The following is an 18,659-nucleotide window of genomic DNA, read 5'->3' on the forward strand; positions in this document are numbered from 1 at the left end:
TTCGGTCTCTTTCAATAGGTATTGGGTCTATTGTACCCCTTCAGTCTCTTTCAACCGGTACTTGGTCTATTTTACCCCCCTTCGGTCTCTTACAACCGGTAGTGGGTCTATTTCACCCCTTTCGGTCTCTTTCAACCGATATCGGATCTATTCACCCCTACAGCTAAGCATACATTCATATCAACAAGAGTTACATAGGAAACAAGCACATACAAGCATAGCAGTAGGTGTCAAAAAGACAACTATCATCCTACAAACAAAATCGAGTGGGCTGACATTGGTGCCTTTGACCTACGATTATAGTGAAGAGACTCACCAGAACTGTTCAACAAAAGCTCAACAGCTACCTTAGCAACATAACATCCAACCCAAGCTTCCTAATGCCAAACCGACACAAATCCTTAGTCAAATGCTCAATTCTACTCAAGTTTGACCAAAAGTCAAATAGGTCAAATAGTCAATGGTCAAAGTCAAAGTCAAAATTGACAAACAACAACCCTCCATGTCATGGGCACAAAATTCCAAAAAAGTCGCTAATCCCGCAGTCGCCACGTCCTTGCAACCTCAGGCCACACCGTGGGGACTGGCCTGAACAGCTCAACGAGCTTAATCTATTTTCTTTTGATTGCAACAGCTCCGAAGTTCAGATCTGATCTGTTCCAAGGTCTTAATGGATAAAGTTTCCAAATTTATACATTAGGAGGGTCCAAATCACCAAGATCTAGATTTTAAGTATTAAAGGGACCTAAAAGTGCATCTTTCTCAACTTAATCCATTAAGTCCAAGTCTCCAACCTTCATATCTAAATCAACATGATGTTTAGATGGATAAAGTTTCCAACTTTATCAATAATCATGTCTCAAGCTTTCAAGATCTAAACTTTAGTACAAGAAAATGGCCTAAATGACCAAAATAACTTAAATGGTTGAAAGGGAAGGAAATAGATCAAAACTTTCCTAGTCCTTGAGATCGAAGAAAACATTATAAACTGATTAAAAGGTGTTGGAGTCCAGATCTGAAACATACAATTTTCTTGGGACCTTGCAGAGTAATAAAGTTGCAATCTTTATTCTCAACCTTCAGTCAAAACTCATTGAAACGAACCAAGACACCAAATACACTTAGGTATAAAGATGAAATACAATAAAGCTTGGAACTTTATTACTTACAAAGGTCTAGAAGGTAGGTGAGAGTTGAGAGAGGAAATGGGAGGCTCAAATATTGAAAATGGAGGCTAGGGTTTCTCCCAAGAGGTTCTAAATATGATGGAGGCTAAGAAAATACCTTAAAATATGAATCCTTTCCTTAAAATAGCTTGAAAACCCTAAAGGTTTCGTGGGCTTTGGGCTGTACAGTTCTCATGTCGCGAGAATACATTCTAAGCTCGTGAGAACAGGTTTTCACCCAATTTCATTCCAACTTCAAAAAGTCGTAACTTCTCCGTTTCAACTCCATTTTTGGCGTTCTTTATATGCACGGAAAGGTATTGGCGAGCCCCACAATCCCATCTAATTATTTTTAACTTAAAACACATCAAACTGAAATCATTAATTCATGAAAGAAGACTGAAACATCATTTTTCCTATTTTACCCTTTGACTCTGATACACAAACCAATGTTTTGTCGCTTATCCAACATTATCATTATCGAAGAAGGTCTAAACCCCATTCCCTTGAAGCCCAAGGCCTTTACTTGATCTATTTATTGTCGACAATCCCATAATAAGAAACTTCTCGAAACAAAATGTTACAACTCTCCCCCACTTAAACTGGATTTCGTCCTCGAAATCCGTCTTGGTTAGGATCTCTGAAAAAAAAATGCCATCGCATTCCATAAACTTCCTCTAATCACTTTGAAATAAATGCATCTTATAAATAAAACTCGAGAGACCACTCGGAAACCAATAGTTTCCAATAAAAAACCCAAAAACTTGAAAAATACTCAACCACAACAAGTATCATTCTCTGCCTAACTGAAGACCCAACTTCCAATGAGAACCACTCAATCAAGAAACTCTCAAACCCACAACCACAAACCAATTCCATTAATATACTTCCCAGAACTAGGAACCCATCAGTCTAAACTTCAGAAACCATACTATAAGTTTGATGATCATCCATTCATTATACCTACCCCTAGTTCCCTGGCTAGGAATACCACAAAATCATGCAGAAAGGAATACTCAAAACATGCCGATCGTGAATTTAAATCAATCCAAAACCAAAAGTTGTGCTCAAAATCCTTACATATACACTTGACTTCCTGACAAGTCATCTCCAACCACTGCTCCCATGAGCATGATGATAACCAATCCAAGAATCTCGTGATTCATCCAAGTCCCTCATTAGCTCAGGTTTACATCCACCTGCAAAATCACTCGGGACAATTTCAATGAAGTTCATGACTCGAGATTTCACAACCAATACTCAACATCGGTAACCAAACTCCTAATGAACAGCCAGAAAGCAAAAGGGGTTCATAATGAAAACATACAACAAGAGACTTCTGATGTACAATTAATACTCCCAAGAACCTTTTACTGTCCACACGATCCAAAACAAACAGTCACTAAGTCTGCCGACTCCCAACAATGCAGTAACACCCAAACATGCCAACAAGACTAATAATCTGAGACCTAAGAGTCTCAATCAAATGACTACCAGATTCCAACAATATGAATCATATAGTCACTGGTACATGATACATCATGGCACCCTCTATCCACTTGAACAATATGCTCATAGTACTATACTGATCTTGCCGCTATTCCATTACTTTCTTGAAGACTCACGACCAGCACCACAGAGCCTAAAGATACTCAACCGCCAATTCACCGACTTTCAGGAACCCAATCAACATCCACCTCAACGCTAACCAAACATAACACATGCCATACCTTTTTATCACACACAATTCCTTTCACACTACAGACCATTACCAATACAAAATCAGATGAAAACATGGTCGCACACATCTAGAGAATGAGACAGGCGGTCATAATGTCATTCCAATTCAAAAGCTATAAACCAAATAAGAACCATGCCAATAATCCGAATCAACTGCTCTAATTCCATCACACTCAGTCCATATCAATGTTCTAAAAAGTTCGTCATAGCTCCACCATATCAATTATATAAAAAATTGCCGCCTTATGTCACGCTTTACAAACGACGTGGCTCGCCACGACTGTAACATCCATAAAAAATCATGCCAACTTGAAACTTTTTAAAAAATTTTCAAAACCAACGATTATTACAAAACTTGTTTCCAAAATAGTATAATGTCAGAGTATCCCAGAATCAATCATAAAAATCATGAAATATGAGAAGTTGTACGATCACGCCTTTGCCTTCCCGCGATCATTTGAGGTACCTGAAACCAAAACTGAAACTGTAAGCTCAAAGCTTAGTGAGTTCCCCCAAAATACTGATACACAACAAATAGCACATATACGAATAACAACATGTAATGGGTCCATAACTTTACAGACTAGATTACCCCTGGGCCCACATTGTGAGTCTGGCTTGCCTTCCGGGCCTACAGCTCACATCTGGCTTGCCATTGAGCACACAGTACGAGTCTAGCATGCCCTGCCCGACCCTCAGCTCGTATCTGGAATGCCCCTGAGTCCTTAGTATGAGTATGGCATGCCCTACCCGGCCCTCAGCTCATATCTGGCATACTCCAGGGTTTGTTGGCCAACGCACAGAGCAGTACAACCTCAACCCATCCCATATAATATGTCGACATATAACATAACTAATGCACATACAGATAATCAGATAGTAACACAGGTAGCCCTACAGATCTACCAAACTGTCATAGCAACTAACATGCATCACTAATTCATACTTAACATATCACCAACTACTAGGATATCAGATCCAATGGGCTGGCCTTGGTGCCTTCGACCCCTTAGTATAGTGAGGATAACTCACCTTGCCAGTAGTGCTGAAATGAACTAAAAGTTTCCGATCGCTGTCTCACCAAAAATCCCGAACTATCCAAAATAATAAATACTAAGTCAATACATAGGATATCAATATTGACTAAAGGTCCACATAATCCATTGTGTCTTTTCTCTCCATTGGACCAAGAACCGAATGCCAAATCCATGATCTTAAAAGTCCATATATCCAAAGCCCATTAATGGCCCAATTTTCCCAAATGGGCCTAGCTTCCTAGTTGGGCGTTATTCTCGGATCCATTATCAAAGCTGCCCCAAACTCAATTATTCAGAGAGTCCACCAAGGCCCAAGTCCAATTAGTCCAAAGGCGGCCCATACTACGAAGCCCAATTCGTCAAAAGTCCAACAGAGGGCGTACGCGAGGCGTACTCCTCTGGTACGCTGGGCGTACTTCCGTTTTGTGTTGACCACCATCGAGGTGGTTGACTTAGTACATTGGGCATATAGAAACTATGTGGGGCGTATGCGAGTGTTACCAAAACTCTAATAAGTGCTTAATGGCTTAAGAACTTAAGCCCAAACTTCAGATCCATTGACCAAATATGTCGAAGACTCATAAAGTCTCGAACTTTAACACTTTGGACGTCTAGAAAGTTCTTAATACATGGTCTTAATTAATTAAGAGCTTCCTAATCCATGCATGAGACACATTTAGCTATTGGGACATCATTTTTATCACATAGGACCTCTTCAAGGGTCTGAAAGGACAACTTATCTCGTCCAAATCATAACATGCACCAACTTGGGACTTTTGGGACAAGAAATGGTTCCATAAAGCTAGCATGGAAAGATATATATCATACAAGCATAGAGTTTGAAGCTTTTTACCATCTGGAGCTTCTAGGGCACAAAGAAACTTCAGATCTACTAGTTTGTCTTCCTTCTCCAACTTCTTGATGCAAGACCTTCTTCTCCAACTACTGAAAGCACACTCTATTAGCTCACACAATCAAGAAAGATATTAGGGATTAGGGAAAGCAGCTCAAATATATGGAGGCTGAGGTAAATATTAGGGTTTGTATCTGACGCGAGTACGCTTACGTACACAAGTGTACGCCCAGCGTACTAGGGCGTGCCTAGTACGCTTAGCGTACCTTATGTACGCTTAGCGTACTAGTCTTGTTCTAAACATTGCAAGTTTAGCCCTTAGGCTTCTCATGGGTCGACTCTTCTAACCCTAGGGACTACAAATGACCAAATAATAATAGAAGAGAGGATTCGGAAATACCTGCAAAATCTCAGGATGTTCCAACTCTCCCCCACTTGACCTAGACTTCGTCCTCGAAGTCTGCTGTGGTAAATAGATCTGGGTAATGCTCCCGCATCTCGGACTCTGGCTCCCAGGTCCACTCAGATCCCTTCCGATGACGCCACTGTAACTTTACCAGAGGTATCTCCTTGTTGCACAGAACATTTACCTTCCTCTCCAAAATAGCCACCGGCTGCTCGACATAGTTCAGGCGCTCGTCAACCTGAACATCATCCAATGACACGACTGCATCATCGTCTAATATGCAGTTCCGCAACAGGGAAACGTGGAAAGTGCTATGTATTTGACGGAGCTCTTCCAAAAGATCTAGTATATATGCAACCTTGCCAATCCTGGCAATAACCCGAAATGGTCCAATGTATCGTGGACCCAACTTTCCCCCCTTTCTGAAGCGAATCACACCCTTCCAGGATGAAATCTTCAGTAATACCATGTCACCTACATGAAACTCCAACTCAGATTGGCGTCTGCCGTCGTAACTCTTCTGTCAACTCTAAGTGGTCTGCAACCGCTGTCTAATCTGCTGAATCTTCTCGGTAGTCTGCAAGACTACCTCAGCTCGTCCCATCACTCTGTGACCAACCTCACCCAAATAAACCGGGGTGTGACATCTCCGCCCATACAACAGCTTAAAAGATAGGGCGCCAATGCTGGAATGATAGTTGTTGTTGTAGGAGAACTCTGCAAGGGGTAGGTGGGAATCCCAGCTCCCACCGAAATTGATGACACAAGCCCTCAACATGTACTCGAGGGTCTGTATGGTCTGCTCACTCTGGCCGTCGGTCTGCGGATGATAAGCCGTACTAAAATGCAGCCGCATGCCCAAGTCCTTGTGGAACTTCTGCTAGAAGCGAGAGGTGAACCTAACATCACGATCGGAAACAATAGAGACCGGAACTCCATGGCGAGCAACGATCTCGCGGACATACACGTCGGCCAGCTTCTCGGCAGATGAGCTCTCCCGTATGGCCAGGAAATGGGCACTCTTGGTCAATCGATCCACGATGACCCGTATAACATCAAGTCCTTTCGCTGTCCTCGACAAATTAGTAATGAAGTCATCGTGATTTGTTCCCATTTCCACATGGGAATCTCTAGAGGCTGCAGCTTGCCATGCGGCCTCTGATGCTCGGCCTTGACCATCCTACAGGTCAAGAACCTCTCGACATACCAAGCGATTTCTCACTTCATGCACGGCCTCCAATAGCTCAAACTCAAATCCCGATACATCTTAGTGGCTCCCGGGTGAATAGAGAAGTGAGACTTATGAGCCTCCTCCAAAACCATCTGTCTGACCCCACCAGAGATCGGAACCCATACCCGACCGCATCGGGTCAATAATCCCCGGCTATCCTGCACAAATCGGTTGTGCTCACCCCTGATCCTCTCTAGTTTCTAATTCTCTGGTCGCATGCCCTCAGCCTGAGCCTCTCTAATGAAGCTCACAAGTGGAGAATCCACTGATATCCTCATATATATTGCCGGAGTGGAAGATCCAGCTGACTTGCGGCTCAGAGCGTCCGCAACCACGTTCGCTTTACCTGGGTGGTAAAGCATCTCACAGTCGTAGTCCTTGACTACATCCAGCCACCTGCGCTGTCAAATGTTCAGGTTCGGCTGATCCATGATATGTCTCTTGCTCTTGTGATCTGTGTATATGGTACAGTGGACCCCATAGAGATAATGTCTCCAAATCTTGAGAGTGAATACCACTGCTCCCAACTCCAGATCATGAGTAGGGTATCTCGTCTCGTGCGGCTTCAACTGTCGTGATGTGTAGGCTATCACCTGTCCTCTTTGTATGAGGACCGCTCCTAGTCCCGTGATGGATGCATCACAGAACACCCCAAAATCTTCGACTCCCTCTGGAAGAGTCAATACTAGAGCCTCGAATGGACGCCGTCGGAGGGTCTCAAATGCCCTCTGCTTCTCGGGGCCCCACATGAAATCTACCCCCTTCCTCGTCAGACAAGTGAGGGGTACTGCAATCTTGGAGAAATCCTATATGAATCTCCGGTAGTACCCTGCCAATCCCAGAAAGCTCCTGATATCCGAGGGAGATTTCGGAACCTCCCACTGCATAACTGGCTCGATTTTGGCCGGATCGATCAAAATCCCCTCCTGGTTAACGAGGTGTCCAAGAAACTGAACCTCTCGTAACCAAAACTCGTACTTCGAGAACTTGGCATAAAGCCGTTCCTGCCTCAAAACTCCCAATAACTCCCGAAGGTGCTCCTCATGCTGCTCTCGGGTCTTGGAGTATACCAAGATATCGTCTATGAATACGATAACTGAGCGAACGAGCATCGGTATGCAGACCCGATTCATTAGGTCCATAAATATTGTAGGCGCATTGGTGAGCCCAAACGGAATCACCACGAACTCGTAATGTCCATAACGATTCCGGAACGCGGTCTTCTCCACGTCCTCCTCCATAACCCTGACTTGATGGTACCCGGACCTCAGGTCTATCATGGAGAACCAAGATGCCCCATGTAACTGATCGAAAAGATCATATATCCTCGGGAGTGGATAACGGTTCTTCATTGTCAACTTGTTCAACTCCCGGTAGTCATTGTACATCCGGTGCAAACCTTCCTTCTTCCTGACGAAGAGAATTGGTGCTCCCCATGGGGAACTGCACGGACGGATGAACTGCTTGCCTAACAGTTCCTGCAGCTGTGATGACGGCTCCTAAATCTCTGGGGGTGGCAACCTGTACGGCGCCTTGGCGATAGGAGCCACACCTGGCACTAGTTCGATCCTAAACTCGACCTGCCTCTCCGGAGGCACTCCGGGTAACTCCTCCTGGAATACGTCAGAAAACTCCCTGACCACCGGAACCTATGAAACTGAAATCTGATATCTGACCCGCGTATCCACCATATATGCTAGATAACCCGCACACCCGTGCTGAATGTACTATCGAGCCCTGGCAGTTGAACAAAACCCTGATCCCAATCTGGTACCTTCTCCATAGACAATCAGTTCTCCCCCACTTAGGGTTCGAACCACCACTCGCTGACCCTCGCAGTGGATTATGGCACCGAAGCGACTAAACCAGTCCATACCCACGATCACACACACATCCCCCATGGGAATCGGAATCAAGTATATCAGGAAATATACCCTGAAGATCTCCAACTCACATCCCCCGTATACTGAAGAAGCAGAAACCCCATGTTCGTTGGCGATAGAGACTCGCAACGGACACTCTAGCTCTCCTATTGGCACACTGAACTCCCTACTAAATGTCTAAGAGTCAAATAACCGACTCGCCCCCGAGTTAAATAAAACAAAGGCAGGCAAGGAGTTCACTAAAAACGTAGCTAATCACAGGTACAAACAGATAAGCATAAAACATCTATAATTAGTAAGATAAGGGATGGAAACATACCAGCAACCATGTCTGGTGCTGCCCTGGCCTCCTCTACTGTGAGCTGGATGGCGCGTCCCAAAGCCCTCGGGGGCTCTACTCTACCCTGTCTTCCATCTGTAATCCTCAGTGTAGCTGGCGCGGGAGCCTGCACCGGCTTGGGGGCAAGCAACAGACAGTTGGCCTTCAAGAGGCCAAGCTGATCGTAGTGGTAACATATCCTCATACTCGGAACCAAGGTGGGCTGGCAACAATCCTTCGCATAATGCCCCTCCTTTCCACACTTGTGGCATCCGCTACCTAATCAACAAAACCCAGAATGACCCTTGCCGCACTTTCCGCAAGTGCGGCCTTGCTGACCTCCAATCCTAGAATCAGTGGCCTTGTGCCGCTTTGGCGCCGGTTGCGCCTGTGCCGGGGCTCGCCTCTGCTCTCTCAGCTATAACTCAATCTCAAGCTCCCGTCGCCTAGCAGCCTCCTGAACCTCCAGCAAGGTATCACATCACTAGGTTGCAACAAACCGAAGAATGTTAGTTTTGAGAATGATCAGATAACGTGTCATCTGAGCCTGCTCAGAGGCAAACTGCGGGCAGAACATCGCCCTCTCTGTGAATATACGGGTGATCTCCATCACCGTCTCATCGTCCTGTCTCTACTCCAAAAAACTCCTGAGCTAACCGTTCCCGCTCAACCCGTGGAATGTAACAAGTGCATAACATATCCCTGAAGGGCACATCTGACCTTCTGGTCAGTAGGAAATGAACATGTGAAGAAGCACCCCGCCACGTCAGAAAACCACCTCATGCCTTTGATGGGGTCCCGAGTCCCATCAAAAGTAGGGGGCTTCGTGTTATCGAAGTCTATACTGAAAATCCCGACTGGCTCCTACCCATGACGCCGTTATAGCTGATGCAGCTGCTGCGGCAGCCGTCTCCGCAAGGGCGGCGTAGCACTCGTCGAAATACTCAACCATGGTGCTCTTAATAGACCCAAACATCTCCGACAGCTGTGCCCGGAACAAAGCAGCAACCTCATCATGCAATATCTCTTGAATCCTGGCGCCTAGCTTATCCGCCCTCATCTAACCAACAACCTCGGGTGCTATCAGTCCCTCCTGACCGCCATCTCCTGATCCTGATCCTGATCCGGATCCAGTCACAAATCGCCTCGTAACCACCATGCTGAAAATATACCAGGAAGATATCAGATAATTCACATAAATAGCAGGGAACCAACTCCCAACTAAACCATAGGGTTTGTGACTTCCTTGCTACGCGTATGGGTCCTGTGATTTCAGTAGTACGAGCCCATACTACCTTCCACACCTAACCATATTTGTCTCAAGTATCATCACAACACCCTAACAATATACAAATGCATGGTAATCGCTCAATCCTCACTCCCAGAGGAAAGATAAATATCTCATACTGGCCTACCAAGCTGGTATAACCCACCCATTAAACTTCCACCAACCATGCAACACTCGCGTATGCTAACCATACATAACGCTGGACCCTATAGACATTCGAATACTCGGTCCTACTCTAAGCCCACAACCAAACAAGGAACATGAAATAAAGCTAAGCCAAATATTCTCAGGCTATAAGATCTTAATATGTATAATCGTGATGCATACACTAAGCAACTACAGTAATGATGTCAATCTCATATAAGGAAAACCCTAGGCTATCAGTGTTGGGTTTTGAGCATAACATTATTCATGTGGTGTACATGCAACCCTAATTGCTTTGGATCTAGGTTTTTCTAATTGGAACATACAACTATGAATACCAAAGTAATAACCCTATGACTAGCATACATATATCGAAAATCACATATGATTAGGGTTAGAATCTTTACCTCTCTTGTTATGTAGTAATAACAAGATTAATCCTCTTGATCTTGACTTATGAAAGCCTAGTGCCTTTAGTGTTGCGCCTCTAATGGAATCACAAACACCCAATACAAGAAGAATGACTTAGGAGAGGGAAGAATTCGGATAGGGCAACTCCAAGATGCATAGGACCGAATTCCTTAGACTAGACGTGTTTATATAGCTGACGGTTGCTAGGGTATTCAGGTGGAAACCCAAATTCCTTACTTAGGCAGCAAGAAGCCCATGAACTCCTTCGTTAGAGCCAATGGACAAAATTCTAAGGCTTCCCCTGTTGGATTTCGTCCAATCCACTCTATGGAGTCCATCAGCCCAATTATGCAACTATCAAGGATTTGCATAACAGTTCCCCAATTATTTAATCAGCCTCTTTTGATCACAAAATTAAATCCAAATTAATTTCTGATCAATACTAATTAAATAATATGATTTCCAAATAATATATTAATCTTTTAATATATTAATAAAACCATTTTGAATACCAATTTATTATTCATATAATAAATTCTACTCACTCTCCTCTTGTCATCCTATCAAGTTGCATGAGTGAAGGCAACCCAAAAGGACCATGCTCATAATCAAATCAAGTACATAACAAAAATAGTTATGGGCTTAGACACCTAATCCAAGAGTCTCCCACTTGGATAAGTCTAATAACTATTATTGCGTACGACTTCAGAATCTGATTAGCAATCGTAGCTTTAAAAAGCCATTGTCGAACTCTGATCTTATCAGCAACGCGTCCTTTAGATAAGGGATCATATATTCCTCCATTCTAGATATCGTATGAATTGAGACATGGATTATAATCATTCTCTATGTTCATGTGTTGTTTCCCGATTTCCGATTTAAGACGACTGACAACAGACTACAATTGAACACATCAACATAGTCCAGCCTTGGCCAAGCGCTTAGGGTGTCATCACTAAATCATCGAGTGGCCCACATATATCGCTTTTATCCCACATTGGGTAAAAGGAGCAGATGAGCTTCGACTCATATGCTTCTATTATTTACTCATCAAACCACACACAACAATATCTTTTATAACACCAAGTTACTGGTGCGTTTACATATTTTTCAATGAGCAACCAACTCATAAACTGCAACTATATGTCTCTGTTTCAAGAATATAAGATATTATCGTCTCACAATCACTCGTGATAAAATCCATGAAGTGATTCACGTGAGTGCGGGTTTATTCCAATACTCAAATCCTTATTTCAGGAGTACTCATGAATACTGCAACAAGCTTTTGCTATGTCTAAACACATTAGACAATCTACCATTGGATTCATGACAGTCTTACCTCATTACCTACTTCCAAAGTATGATTGACTGTGGATGCTTGAATAACCTAGTTATTCGGGAAGTTAAAACATGCGATATGAAACACAAGAATAATCGAATCCAATATGGCCTCAACACTTTTAGTATAAATAAAACATCTTTTATTTAATCACCATATCAATTACACATGATTCATTGTATAATGTTTCAAATAATCAACTTAATACTAAAATTAAAACAATAGTCATCCCATGCTCCAAGCATGCACACTATGTTTACCTATGGTCCTTACTTTGCGAAATAGATCAATTGAACACATTTCCAATGATGTTCATATCATAATTCCCAATCCTTATCACAAGTGTAAGAATATCAAATTCTTGCCACTTACATTTTACGCAATGAGCCTTTTTTAATGACATAGCATCAAATTCACAAAGACTTTGCCAATGATATTACAAAGTGCTCTATTGGATATTGTTACAACTCCATATACATGAAGTCTCAAATTCAAAGTACATTCCTTTGAGCATTCTTCTTGCATAAAAGCTTCTAATCTACATAAAGATTCTTATTATCCAACTCCCATTATGGAAACATTTCCATATTTGCCATATGACAACACATTTTAAATAGAATCCTATCTATTCCTAATAATATGAATATGGTCCATTCATTACTATACTTCCAACTTCCCACAAGTAACCAATCCTTGGCGAACCTTAGATTGTACTTGACAGTTGTTTAACTTACTTTAGTCATATCCGATTCTTGTTCTTTTCCCTCTTAACGCCGTAGGAATTTAGAATAGACAGAACGGTCGAATATTACAACATATGTAATCGATCCTATACCCAAAGCGTATGGGATACGACACATAATGTCTTACATAAAGAGATGATACTTTACCAGTATCCTGCTATAATATTGCTATATATAGAATTTCCTTATGTTGAACCTTTTCAACATAGCATTCATATATGTCCTTTCACTAAAATTAATAAAAATTTCTCAATCTAAGCTTTTAGAATCGAAATGAAGTGTAAATTTCTCTCCCTTAATTATAGCAAAACAACTTTTTAACCTTTGTAACTTTGAAAATTGAAATTTTGATTTCTATAATTAATATTGCTAACTTGCAACGTAATTATCATGCTCCCACTTACATGATAATTATATCTTTACCAGCATAACACTTATGCTCCCACTAGCTTTGACAAGTACTCAGAAAACAACTGGACTTCTAGAAATCAAGCTCATACAGCTTCGATAAGACTTTATCTAAGCTCATACAACTTTTATTTGAAAGCTCATATGTGTGTCTAAACTATTTCAGAACTTATATCAAGAAGTCCCAAACGTTCAGACTAATTGCCAAATCTCACAATTAGAACTATGAAAAGGCATGCCGTAATCATAATCGAATTTGAGAATGCAAATATCCCAATTGCTATCTCCTAAAAATCCTCTTAGTGAAAGCGTTTCCTCACAATCATTTTCATGAAATGGAGAGAAACCTTACCACTTACATTTTATGGTGTATGCGTTCCTATCCATGTGAATTTGTCATAACCATTATCACAAGACATGGATGTGACAAATCCAAACTCATATGGACTGAACTTGTTCAATCTTTATTTCTTGCCATCTGGCAGCACAAGGGCCTACCATGTCTTCCAAGTAGTTGTGTAGCTCACCCATACATGATGAATGCACTTTCATTGATTAAGGTGCTTTGTCTTTATGCGCTCAAATGAGAACTCATAGAACTCACATGCATAGTCAACTCAACTGGAGTAGCACAGAAAGAAGAATATGTCAACACGATAGGTTACAAACCTCAAGTCGTGTGCTAGTGATAGACAATAGGTTTATTCTTGATTAGTTCCTGAAGCTATTCAAGAACATTAAGACTCCCACTGAACTCTTGACATATAAGATTCTCTTGTCAAGAAACATTCCTTGACAAACAAATATTCAGGAGTTAGTGCGGATTCTTACACACAATTGGTTTTAGTTAATGTTTGTCTTATCCAAGACATCAAAACGTACCAATTTCAAATGTGTTGGAGCAAGAAACATTTCTACTCCACCTTTGATGAGTGTGTTATAGACCTTCTTAGGATGTGTCACTCAAGTCGCAATCTTGGAGTTTAACTCTAAGACTCGATCTTGGAATGAAGTATGATTAACCTTTTGATTTAACCATTTCAATAATTTCCGATTCCTCTTCTTAGCCATACTAGTGCACTAAGGTGTCCATAGAGGATCAATTGTGACATGGTTTCATAATCACTAAGTTAAGCATAAAACACAATACTTAAGTACTCTCCCTTCTTTTTAGATTGGAGAAACTTTTATCTTTCTACCTAATTGATTCTTCCTATTCGTTCCGCTTTACAATGAAACCTTTTCAAAGATTCACTAGTAGTGTGCCCGCGCGATGCGGCGGCATGAGATAGTTCATTACATTTGATACTCTCCATGCGGCGATTAGTTTCTTTTTCGTGTCAGATAGTTCGTTTCAGCCTTTTAGCGGATCTCTTTGTGTCAGATAGTCCTTTCGGCAAATAGTTTCTAGCAAGGTAAGTAGATCGAGGGGCTTAATAGTTTCCTATCTGGTGTAATCTATTGCTCTGGGTGCTTTTATCGGTATATTTTTTTTTCTTTTTGGTTTATAAGTTCTTTTTATCGATATACAGTTTTTTTTTCTGCTGTTAGTTTCATTTTAGAAACATTATCTATAATATATATGGTTGTTTTATATTAAAAATGAAAGTACATTGATTGATTTTGTAAGGTAACGCAATACAACATCATATAAAACTATGGGAAAATGACTTTTTAGGGTAACTAACTGTTGCGTTTGTTTTCATTTGCTCCCTTTTTTTGTACTCAATATATACCATCGAACTTGTTGTTTGTGTTAACTATAACCCTTTTGACCGGCTTTTGACATGTGATAGTCGGTCAAAGGGTTATGGTGAACACAAACAACAAGTTTGATGGTATATTGAGTACAAAAAAAAAAGGAAAGGGACCAAATGAGAACAAACTCAACAGTTGGTTACCCTATTGAGTCATTTTCCCCGAAAAGTTAAATGAAATTAAAGTTGCAAAATTATCAAAGACTGCAACCTTCTTTGGCCATAATGTATATGAAAAGCGTTTCGAAGGGGTAACTTCGTTAAAACAAGGTCTATGCTAATCTTACCGTGGTTAGCTGTTAACACCTTTCTGCAAAAGGATATGACTGTGTATGAGAGGTATATTTATCAGCATAAACGTTTACCACAAGGTATATTATGGTGATGTGTCTGCAAAAGTTGCATGATATTGTACATATTGATTTTGTATCTTATCCCATGAATTCGATCTTAAAGCTAAGTAAACTAAAAAATCACATCACTTTTGATTCCACTCGTTTGTAGACTTGTCTAGAATCCATGATACGATAAATCATTTGATTGGAAAAGTAAATGTAGTCATTAAATGCACTTGCTTAGTCAAGATTCCCCTAATAAGTATTCAAATGCATTACAAAGTTGTACATGTATGAATAATGTTATTTCATGGGTTATGTCTTGAAGAGAAGCAAGAATGAATCTCATAAAGTCATTAATATCAGCAGGAGATTACGTGGGATTTGCTGTAAATGAGTAAAGGGAAAATGAATCAGGAGGGTAACAAACTATTGCATTTGTTCTCATTTGGTCCCTTTCCTTTTTATGTACTCAATATACCATCGAAATTGTTGTTTGTGTTCACCATAACCCTTTGACCAGCTATCACAGGTCAAAATCCGGTCAAAAGGGTTATGGTGAACACAAACAACAAGTTCGATGGTATATTGAGTACAAAAAAAGAAAATGGACCAAATGAAAACAAACGTAACAGTTAGTTACCCTAAAGAGTCATTTTCCCTAAAACTATATATTCCAAAAGATTTGGGGGGACATTTGTAACTAATATGTTATTTATGTATATTTTATTTTAGCTGTTGAAAATAAAATAATTCATTATTGTATTTACTTTTTATTGAAAAAAAATATCTACTTTAATTACTAAAATATTCTTTCATAATCATATGGTTAAACTTGGTCATTCTCAAATACTTCGAAATTATTGTCGGGAAAGACTTTAGTCGAATAAATGTAACAATAAAAAACTAAATACAAATGTAATAGTTAAAAGATGATAATTTGTAGTAAAATCAAATCGTTAGTTAATTTTTACATATATTTGCTTTTCTCAAAAAAGTTTAAAATATAAAATTAAACGTTAATAATCTTAATTCTCAATCTATCTAATGTTATTAATCAAAAGATAAACATACTAAAAAGAGTTTTCTTTTAACTTGTTTGGATTTATTAATTATGGTTTGTTGCTTTTTTATTTTCAGTTATCCATTGTTTGCAATAAGTTGGATCAAGTTCATCGAAGTATACAAAAAAAAGAGACTTCGGGAGGCACCATGAAGTTAGTTCTCGAGAATAATGAATTGCTTGAATCAGCTATAACCAATCAAACTGTTTTTAGAAATGAAGTTTATGTGCGCAACAAAAAAAACTTACTGATTCATACACTTCTATAACTAAAGACTTGAATTTGTTTATATATTACACAAAACAACATCAAAGAATTGTACCATCTATTCAATCTAAAGTCAATCTGAAAATCAAAACAAAATGAAAACATTAAAGATTAAATCAGCAAGGGGAAAATAATACTTTGTAAAAGGACAAAAACATATCAAAAATGAAAAATGGAAGCAAATACCTCTAATGAAAATTAAAGATTTTTATTCGGATTTTAAAAGGACTAAACCCTCTATTAGAAACCATGTGTTTAAGCAAACACCTCTAACTTACCCATCTCACTTTCCCAAGGATTTTAACTTCATTGTTTTTAGAAAGGTAAACCATGTATTTCGGTGACGAATCTGCCCCTACATTTCAACCTCCTCTAAAAACATTGGAATAGATATACAAAAATAGGAGTTTTTCATTAAACACAAAAAAAAATGAAAGTACAAGCTATATTTTATAGTTATTTTTTTAAAATGTGAAATGCCATACTTTAGTAGATTTTTGAAAACCAATGTAAGTATAATTTTATATTTAGGTTGTTTTTCAAGAAATTGAAAGTTCAATTACCTTTAATCTTCCATCAAAGGCTCTAGATTTAGAACCTGATCAAGGAATGTATTATGACCATCTTTTGTAGGATTTACCTTATGATCTTTTGTAGGTTTTATCTTCTAAACTAAAACCTAGGAATAGATAACAAGCATAAGGGTTTCAATCCATACAATAAGTATAAAAAACTATATTATGAAATTAAATTAAAGAAATCCAATACCTTCATACCATGACACATACAAATCCAAAAGACGAATTGTATTCAGATCTAGAACTCAAAATCTGAATTTACGCTTTTAAGAAAACCATCATAAGACATAAAAAAAATTTCACCATCCATCCTTAAGTTTCTGAATACATAAAAAAAACACTTACAAGTGATATAAAGAAGCCTAATCCTTGAGATCATAGAGTATAAACCCAAACATATATTCATGCTCCTTGAGAACTGAGTGAGGAGAGTGCCTAATCTATATAACGAAGATGTTGTACCCACCTGCAAAAAAACGTTGAACACATTACATTGATATTTAAATCATAAATAATCTATTTATGTTATAAGATTATAGAAAGATCATTAAATTTACCAAAGGAGGTTGAATCCCTCTTTCCATTCTTTAAATCCTCTGCCTATATGGAGATTTTATGATTCGTCATCTCCGAGTACTGATCCTACCATAATTTTTTTTGTTAATCAGAAGGTTATAAGATGTAATGTCAAATGAAACCAAATTCAATATATAATTTTTATTAGAGTTGTAATTTGAATGAACTTCTGGAACATATACATCAATCTTTGCCCTGATAACATAAATCCAAGGTCAAGATTCAAAGACTAAAGTTTCTTCCTTTCAAAACAAAAATCCACTGAAAGATTCAACACATAATTATGATTCAAGCAGCTTAGCACCATAATCTGATTTTGAAATGTAACCAGAGACAAAGAAAATAGGAAAACACTTGATACAAATAATTTAATAGTCAACATAGTTGATAAAAACATAAACTCAAACCCATATCTACAAATCCACAGTAAGTAAATTAAACACACAGTTAGAAAGAAGGTTGAGAGAGAGAGAGAGATAGAGAGAGAGAGATGAAGAAGCTGAGACTTTTTTTTGCCATAACCTAACATCTGAAGTTTGCCGAGTAATCAAACATATAAGGATTCATCAAATGACTTGAATTCTGAACACCGGAAAGTTAAAATCAAAAGATTCATTATAGGTTACATACAAAGCATGGAAAATGAAAAGACTAAAACACACATGCAATAAAATGAAAAATAAAACTGTACCTGGAAAATGAAAAGATGAAAACACTTCATGCCTTTCTTCACACCTTAAGTTTGCTGGATCGAGAGAGAGGAATGGCGGTGGTAGTACTAACACACAAACCTTCTATGGTTCGCTTTTATTCATCCCATACTCGTCTTCCTCCCTTTGATTTTGGTTTATCACACAAACCTTCTATGGTTCGCTTTTATTCATCCCATACTCGTCTTCCTCCCTTTGATTTTGGTTTATACACCATTTTTTGTTCATGAATCCCTCTCCAACTGTTTGTGGCCAAAGATCTGAGAATTATTCTTCTTATATAGAAGGAAATTTTAAAAACTAAAAATAATAATAAAATAAAAAAGACCGATGAAGGTTTCACCTGGATGGAAATTATCAACTATTGAAGTGCAAGGGTTTTCTACGAGAGTGACAAAACTGCA

This window comes from Lactuca virosa, chromosome 5 (assembly GCF_052849685.1).
Source record: "Lactuca virosa cultivar CGN04683 chromosome 5, Lactuca_virosa_CGN04683_v6, whole genome shotgun sequence".
NCBI classification, from domain to species: Eukaryota; Viridiplantae; Streptophyta; class Magnoliopsida; order Asterales; family Asteraceae; genus Lactuca; species Lactuca virosa.